Below are 9,439 nucleotides of genomic sequence, written 5' to 3' on the forward strand. Positions count from 1 at the left end.
TATTATTATTATTATAATTTTATTTCAATTATTAAACTGTTTTTTATCTCAACCCACGAGTTTTTTCTCACTTGTGCTCTTCCAATTCTCTCCCCCATCCCACCGGGTGGGGGGGAGTGAGCGAGCGGCTGCGTGGTGCTTAGTTGCTGACTGAGATTAAACCACGACATACGGAGAGGTAGCTGTATGGTTTACTTTTCTTACCTCATTCTGTATAGTCAACAGAGAAGGTTTCACCAGAGAGTAATTCAAAGCAGCGAAGCTAGGGCTGCTCTGAATCACTCTCTGAAAAAGGCTCTCTCTCCTTTGATGCAGAGTCTAAGGTGACTGGCCTTTTAAATGGGCTACCTGAATTTGTGCATTACAGATACTCATCTGCTTATATATCAACAAAATATTGTAAGCATTGTCACCTGCATTAATCATTCCTGATTTTAGGTACTTGAATAAGGAGCATAACTATGGTCCTACTTATCTTTAGGCTTCCTTATTAGTGGTGAAAAATAAGTACCGGTAGGGACAATGTTAGACCATAAATGGGTCATGGGAATCAACTGTAAAAGGGAAATTTCAGATGACATACCTAGAATTTTCTAACTGTAGGAATAGCTAAGTATTGGAATAAATGGACTGTGGAATGAATAGTTCTAAAGAATATATTAATTAAATAGTTGTTAGGAATGGTTTAGGAGAAGACGATCACTTTGGATTAGGACAGGAATACAGCAACTTCTCACAGTGCTGGCCCACCTGGTTTCTATGGTTGTTGTTTGCTAATTGTACCTTCCATTAGACTGTGGACAGGCAAGTTGTGACTGAGCCTGAATGATTTCCACAGCAGAAGCAAGTGCCTCGTTAATGGGCTCCAAGGTTGCCTGATGAGTCCATTTTTCTTTTCACTTTTGTTTAACTCTATTAACTTCAGTGGTTTCCTGTGGTCTGGAGGGATATAAATAATAACAGAGGTAATCCTGTAATAAACAGGGGAGAACCGTACAACTGCACAGTTAAAGTTGTGGTTCTTTAGTATCTTTTGGAAGATTTACCTATTCTACAGTGTTTTACTAAAAGGCACAATTGATCTTATGAGTGACACAATTGCTGTTAATGTAGCCATAAGAAATCAAGTTACACATGGGTTTCATACACATATTCCCCATATTTAAGATATGTATTTACTTTCTGCTGAAGCACTAATGATGTTTGAAGAAAAAGATGCTATTCTGTCTTCCTGATTTCATAATCAAAGCTGGAGTTTTGGATACAGGACAAATCACACTAAGTAAAGCTGGAGTTTTGGATACAGGACAAATCACACTAAGTGTCAGGCACCTGGGATTCAGAGGTAGCAATGTCTCTATGACTGGTCACCGTGGGGAAAAGAATAGCTAATAACATAAAAAGAGATGAAATGTAGGACTGAAACAGTAACTTGCCTAAATTTCTTTCATTTTCTAGCCCCTTGAGATAGACAGACAGTTAGATAGAATTTTATTTCATTCCTTTTTGTGCAGAAGATTTTTAATTTTAATTGTAAGAGAGTAGTGCTGCTCCTCTCAGTTAAGGTTGTGAATATCTGAGTCATGTTCTGCGTGACTAGGGGACAAAATCTGAAGTACCTAATATCTGAAAATAGCAGCCATGCCTTAAATTAGGGTCAAAGGCTGGGATGGGGGTGCTTTTCTGGAAGCATGTATTAATAGATAAAGCTGAGTGTTAGATGTATGACTATCACTACGGTAGAGATAAAGCTACAGTTTGGGTCTCTTTAGAAGTTAAATGTGGCATTTATGCACAGATGAATCAGAAATAAGTTCTGAATGTGCCAAACTTCCATCAACTATCATTAGGCTTTTACAACTTCATTTTTGTTTTTTTTTTTTCAAAAGTTTTCCAGCTTTTGTTCATATTTGTTCAGCATAAGAACAATGGGCCCTTAACAGCATGTGTTTGGCTCATTTCTGCTCAGTTGTCAGCTTCCTGAGCAGAGAGCCTTTTATAGGCTGTGACACAATTGTTAATTATGAGTATCGCTCTGCTCATGCTTTGGAATACTAGTGGAAGATTAAGTGATTCAGAGAGACATAAAATTGGCCTACCTTGCGTCAATGTGGCATGAAAAAGATCTGATTTGGGAAGTCAACCTCCTGAATTCAGTGATATTTGGATGAGTCCAAGTTTGTATTTCTGGCTCATGTATAATGGAGTAGCAAAGACAGGCTTGATTTTGCAAGGTGCTCTCCAATATCCTGAACTTTTCTATAAGTGGAATTTTGTTTCCACAAATTTTATTTCCATACCTCTCTCTCATCAAGGAAACCCTATGGATTCTGCTCCTCTGTGCACAGATGATATGGAAAAAGTTTAGTGAGTCTGTTCCCACAGTCTCCCCTAGAGATGGGTTGTAATGAAATGACAAAGACACACAGTAGTTGGAAATAAGAAGGGCCACTCAGACGATACTACCAGCTGGCGAGAGGCACGGGGAAGCAACTATGGGCAGGAGGGGGACCAGCATGGTCAGTGCAGCTCTGCATACGGAGCCAACGCTGGTGCTGAGCGCGATCCACTCTTGTTGCCTAAAAAAACCATACCCTGGGTAGGAGCTGCATTATTTAGTTCTTCCTGACAGAGCTACCACAGCCTATGGGTGACCAATGCCTCTCAAGCAAAATCAGGTGCCCTGCCATTTTTCTATGCAATACCTACTAATAAATACAAAATAAACACAAACAAATAAGCAGACATTGTTTGTTGTGTGCAGCGTAAGGAAAACAATCAGCACACTATTTTAGTCCATTTCGGTCTTGGATTTCAGCTCTCAGATAAACACAGCTTTCCATTCAGAGACAGTATTTAGCATAGCTTGAAAAGTGGGCTTGTTTATTTTTAGTGCTTAGAAGGATCAGCTCCCAGACAATTCATTTTTCATGCTAAAACAACTCATAAATTACTAGGATGCTATCTCAGTCACATCCCAAATATGCCAAATAAGTGAAGGTCACATAATGTAAATTGAAGCTGTCCAAGTTCATCTACTGTTTTTTGTGTTTGTATGCAATGGAAGGGAAAGATCTAAAATTTTTTTTTTCTTGAGCTGCTTTCCACTCCATCTGCAACCCTTAAACCACTGTTGGAATACAGTTTCCTTAGTGAATAACTGGTGTTGGTGAATAATGCCAATTCAGTCTGAACTGGGCAGGGGAGCTGGACTAGGCCAGTTCTTTCTAAACGATAACTTTGTACAAAATGTAATTTGCATGGGTTGTCATCATCAAAAAACTTGGCCTTCAATTGTTTTATTTATGTTGGGAAATTTAAGGAAAAAAACAAAACAGAACAAAAAAAAAACAGCTCAGCAATTGAAAATCCACAGTAGTTTTGGAAAAATGACAATGTACATTTTCTTTTTCTGCAAACAATGAGTCTATGTCATTGCCAACCACAAACTCAGCTACTAATGACAGCCTTGGGTAGTCTATTCAAATTCCTAAATGCCCTAAGTGATAAGAATGTCTTGTATTGTCTGCTTAAATCATGCAGTACCTCTTAAAACAGATTAAATAATCAATTACATAAGAAATTTCTTGCAATTAATTGACGTACAACTAATAGCTTACAAATTACAATCTTCCTAAAATCCACATTTACGAAGCAGTTAAACTTTAGACAGAATTCAAGTTTTACATTTTAAAAGACGTCTCTTTGCTGAGTACTGGAGTACTGTGTACAGCTCGGGGCTCTCCAGTGCAAGAGAGATAGGGAGCTACTCGAGAGAGTCTGCTGAGGGGCCGCCAAGTTGATGAAGAGATTGGAGTATCTCTCCTATGAGGACAGGCTGAGAGAGATGGGACCTTTCAGCCTAGAGAAGAGAAGGCTCAGTCGGGGAACTCATGAATGTGGACAAATATCTGAAGGGAGGGTGTAAAGAAGACAGAGCCAGGCTCTTTTCAGTGGTGTCCAGTGAGAGGACAAGAGGCAGTGGGCACAAACTGAAACACAGGAGGTTCCCTCTGAACATAAGGAAATGCTTTTTACTGTGAGGGTGACTGAGCACTGGCACAGGTTGCCCAGAGAGATTGTGGAGTCTCCCTCCTTGGAGATATTCAAAAGCCATCTGGACATAGTCCTGGGCAACCTGCTGTAGGTAACCTTGCTTGAGCAGGGGGGTTGGGCAAGGTGACCTCCAAAGGTCTCTTCCAACCTCAACTATTCTGTGATTCTGTGAAAACATGTAGCAAACTTTACAATAAACCACAAGAGAGAATGGAAACGACTAAATTATTTATTCAAAGACCTTATTTACTGTGCAATGAAACCGAATGTTGAGGGACAGATTTTCTAAATAGGGACTGTAGAGTTGTACAGCCAAGGTCGGCAGTTAGTCACTGTCACAAGATGCCATACCTCCTAATCTCCTCAATGCATGAAAGAGAAACAATTTTCCTTAAACATCTTTAACAGATGCTGCATGTTTTGTGTCCCCACATGCCCAGGGCTTAGGGAGGAAGAACTACTATCTCCTCACTCAAGCCAGCTCTTCCCCTAATGGAACGTTTTAGCAGCAAAGTTTGTTGTGTGCAAAGTCTGAAATATTGGCTAGCCCTTATGTGGACTGTCAAAAGTAGGTAACACAAATGAGGGCTGTAGTCAGGTTACTATTTTATGGCCACCTTCATTTCACACACAGTCTAATATTAAACAAATTCTTTCCTGTTTTTACAGGCCTTCATTTTGGTATGTGGAAATTTTTTTATTATTATCTGAGCTACATTTGCAGACACATGCAGGATAGTTAAATAACCATTTTTTCCACCTTTACTTATATTTAACATATATTACTTCTATTGTTTTGTTCCATACATAGTCATAAATTAGTACTTTTCAGAAGGTTTTAGCGTATCAAGAAGTTCTACATTCTAGTTATGCCATATGGACAATCATGTGTGAAAAATGTAAGAATGAAAGATTGGTTGTGGAAAATGGTCAGCCAAGTTGTAGTGTTCACAGAGCTAGAGCTTGATCAAGACTTTACAACTTTGGAAGTAATGGATTATTTCAAACAACAGTATTTCTCTTCTAGTTGTTTAAAGGATTTCTCAGTCTTTAAAATGACACTTTGATTTATGCCCCTACATTCTGGTGGCTTACTGCAAAATATTTATCTAATCAATTGTGAGACTGTCACAGAGGAAAAGTCAAGTGCCTATTTAGAATGCAAATTGGTATATACTAAAAGCTGTAGTGTTTGTGTGTCTGCTACAGCATTCTGTCCTCTTTTGTGTTACTAACATCCGATGCTGCTGAATGTTTAATTACATACTGAGCTCAGTGACTGAGGCCTTATTATATCGCACATTAATAATATGGGGTGAAATTCTAATGTTCAGCCCCAGGTGCATGCAGGACTTAGTGATCTAAGTTTGGTCTAAAACTGATCTTAATACAATTGCAACTGTGCATTTTTTTTTAACTCTCCAAAGTATTTTGGGACAAATTTAAAGAGTAAGATCCTATATTTGTGTTAGGCAGTTCCAGGTATGACTTTCCAATACTTAGGCTCTTACAAGTAGAGAAAGTTGTGATTTCTTTTCTGATTAGTTTAGTGTAGTAGTCTTTCTCTCTTTGTGATTGCTAGCTGTCCTGATTTTCTGTTAACCACAGCTATAAGTGAATAGAATCCATCCCTTAAAATGTCTGCCTGAGAAGTGTGTCCTCCTCTACACGAGCCATTCTTTCCCAGTTCACAAAACTTTCAAAGTCATGAGGCAAGATTAGCCATTTCAGAATCCCCAGGTCTGATAACAGAAAGAATTCAGACATATTTTTACACCCTTGATAAGACTAACTGTATTTTAATGTAGCTCAGAAAGTGAAGCTATGTAATACAGGAAAATATTTGGAGTCATTTTAAAACTGTTGTTTATACTTTTTTCTCTGTAATATTGCACAGACTTTTTTTGTCAGGCATTGGGGGGAAAAAAAAATCTGGCTTTTGCTATGGCAACACAGAGGACTTAGAAAATGATCTCTCAGCATGGAAGAATGATGACTCCTAAAAATAGTGTAGAAGCACTGAAAAAGAGCGAGATTCTCTCTTGTGCCAAGGTCTTTTCAGCTCAGGAATGGGGGTTCTCCCAAAGAATTGGCTGTCATTCTCTCATCATTAAACTTTTTTAAACGTACAGTAATTTAGAGCAACCTATACACTGGTCTAATTTATGACTGTCTGACTGTTGTTTGCAAGGACCCATGTATATATTGTGAGCTGTCAGAGCGCAACAACACTTTGCCCAATTTTAATGCAACTCCAGTCTTGAAGTGAGGGGGAGGGATAAATGGCAGAGGATGAGGATCCTCTAATTTTATACTACTGGTTAGCTCCAAATAGCTGAGAGAAGTCTTAAGCCAATTAATGTTTTTAGCCAGATTTAGGTCCTTTGTTCTGTTCAACGAACTTTCTATGCAGGTAGAAAATTGATCACAAACTGCTTTAGCAGCTGGATGTTTTGCTACATCAATCCAAGCAGCCAATAATTTATGAACAAAACAATGTCACAAATCTGTAAGGTGATGTTTAGCAATACAGCATTGTGGTTGCCACCTTTGAATAAATCTAGAGGAAAGAAAAGCTGGCTGTAAAGTTCTGCAAAGTTCAAGCTAATTACTTCAGTGATTTTAGAAATGACTCTGAAATAACTCTCAGTGATATTTCCAGTTAATGAGAATGAATAAAAATAACCCGTATGCCAGATTTTTTTTTTATTTCTAAGACATGTGCATCCCTTAACCAAAAATTAAAATAAAAATAAATAAAACTCCCAACAGTATCTTTTTATGCAAAACAGAAGTATCAAGGACCTTTTTGTAAGGCTTAGTATCCTCTGCCACCTTCTGTGAGGAACATATAGGATTTTCACCATTTGGAACCAAAATCTTACAAAATGCACTTGCAGGATTTCTGCATCATCCAGTCCAGTCCCTAACCTAGTTGTTCCCTTCATTCTTCTGTACAGTACATCTTACACAACAAAATATTCACATATGAGACATAGTAAAAGATAATATATTGAGACAATAAGATCTATTTCATATGCCCCTTGAGTTCACTGGTTCTAATCTTCCCCTTTAATCTTCCCCTTTAGTAATTGCGTGTTGTACAATATTATCTCACAGCTTTCTCGACTGTAATAGTTTATAGTCTACTAGCTAACTGTCGAGTGTTCTTCAGCTAAATTTGCATATCTGGCTGCTATGTGTTTAATGGGACATAATTTCTGCTGCCATTCGTGACACATCTGTTTGTAGCCCATCATGCCTAAGTGAGGAATGGTGTCTCATAGCTATATTCAAACTAGGAGTACTGTGAGCATTCCTTATTGGGAGTATTTAATGTTATTTATTTCTGAGGACAAAGAGATGTCAACTGTCTCCCTAGAACCCTATAGACTGCTGGAGGTGAAAACCATTTGTGTGTCTTGTTTCTCAAAAGCTACTTATCAACCTCATAGGCAAATGTAAGTATTTAAAGGAGTCCACTGACCCATGCATATATACGATACACTGAGCTTTTTGTGTTCACAGTGATGTTACTCTAAAATACATGGGTAAACATCCTTTGCCTACAAGAAAGGTTATTCAAAAGGTTTTTGGAACTGATAGATTTTGCTCTGCCTTTGCTCTGTGCCTGTGCCCATATTATCTGAAGTTATTCAGACTTACACCTACTGTTCATATAATTCACCTGGCAGTTGACATAACACACAGGACGGTTATTATCTAGACTCAGGGATTCAATCAATGGCCTTTCAGCCTGCATCCTTAAATGAATGAATGCTTCATTCTGTGGCAACAGTCTCCCTCTGAACAAACTTCTCCAAACACACATATCCCATGTGGACTTTACAAATCCTTCTGTTCTTGCACAACTCAGCTGCTATATGAGCTTTCTGTGTTACGAGCTTTCTATGTTCTGCAAACAATTATGTTTAGCGTGCTTGAGAGGCTTAGGACTGGTCTACCAGTTTTGTTCTTTGATGAGGGTTGTGATTTGTTTTCTTCTTTACTGCTGTAGTTGTGTTAGTACTGTCCCTTGAGTGGTTGCAGTCATTTTGCCATCAAAGTGCCAGGGTATTTTATTCACCTTTTAGTAAAGGTATAATCTACACACATATAAACTCCTTTATGCTATTATCACTAAAATGCTGACACTAGGGGGAGTTATATTGTTCTAAAAGTTAAAAAGACAACAATTTTTATGTGTAGGCAAGATTGTGGGTATCAGTAAAAGTCAGCATTATTAAAAACTGTGTGCTAGAAATGGTTTACTATTAGGGAGGTGTGTGTGTGTTGTGTGTTTTTTCTCTGTCTCTTTACAATTGACCTATCTATTTGTATTTTATAGCATGTGAATGTGAAATGCCTCCATTGCTATCAAGTTCTGCTGCCATCACAGGGCCAGTTCTCCCTCTGCAGTGTCTCCCAAACCAGAATCTATTAATCCACTTATCCTTTGTCTTCAGTGTGGTTCTCACATTATCAGCCCCAGCTGAAGCGTCAGTCTATCATAGGATTCTCTTAATATATATATATTTGATCTTTTCCTTTCCCAGCTGAAGGGGCTCATTCTCTTCTACATTCTTTTCATGTAAATGGGATACTTATGATCTCATACACTTTGTAACTAGGATTAAATCTACTTTGTTTTGTGATGCCAAAGCTGTCTTTTCTTGTTGCTTATCATCACCCACGTTGTATTCTTGCACTGACATTGCTTATCCATGGGGAGGTAATTTCTGGCACGCAAAGTGCATTGCAGTGCTAACTTTTACTGGTGGCAGCTGTAGTTAACTCAAAGCACATTAAAAAGAGCTGCCTTCACATTTAAAAGGCTGATTTTGTAGTCATGAGAAAATCTGTACCCTTGACACTCCAAGGTGAAAGCCCCTTATCTAGATGCCTCACATGCTACATCCAGAATGTATGAGATTTTGAACAAGAAATACAACCCAAATCTTGTAACTAATTTGGTAAACTGAATGGAAGAAAAGTCATCTATGAAACTGACTGCAAAACATCTTTGGTAATACAAAGAGATGCCTATGCAATCTAGAGAGGTTACTAAGCATGCTCCGTAGGACTGGAGGGCAATGATTCTGTTACATCAGGAGTTAATGGAAAACAGTATTTTACAAATATGAGTATCACAAAGAGCAAGTATTTGAGCGTTTAGACTGTGGAAGGTCTTTGTGTAGGTGGTCCTGGGAGAAAACCTTTTCTTGTTATGTGAAAACATGGACTATGGGGGAAAAGAAGAATACGTCAACATCTTGTAATGTAAATACATTATTTTTATCTCCAAGGGATGGATGTTGATATGGTTCCTTGCATCATTCCCTCATCCTTTCTGCCTGCATCTGGGGCTGCAATGCTTTTCTCC

The sequence above is a fragment of the Aptenodytes forsteri genome, unplaced genomic scaffold, assembly GCF_000699145.1.
Source record: "Aptenodytes forsteri isolate BGI_AS27 unplaced genomic scaffold, ASM69914v1 Scaffold143, whole genome shotgun sequence".
Lineage (NCBI taxonomy): Eukaryota > Metazoa > Chordata > Aves > Sphenisciformes > Spheniscidae > Aptenodytes > Aptenodytes forsteri.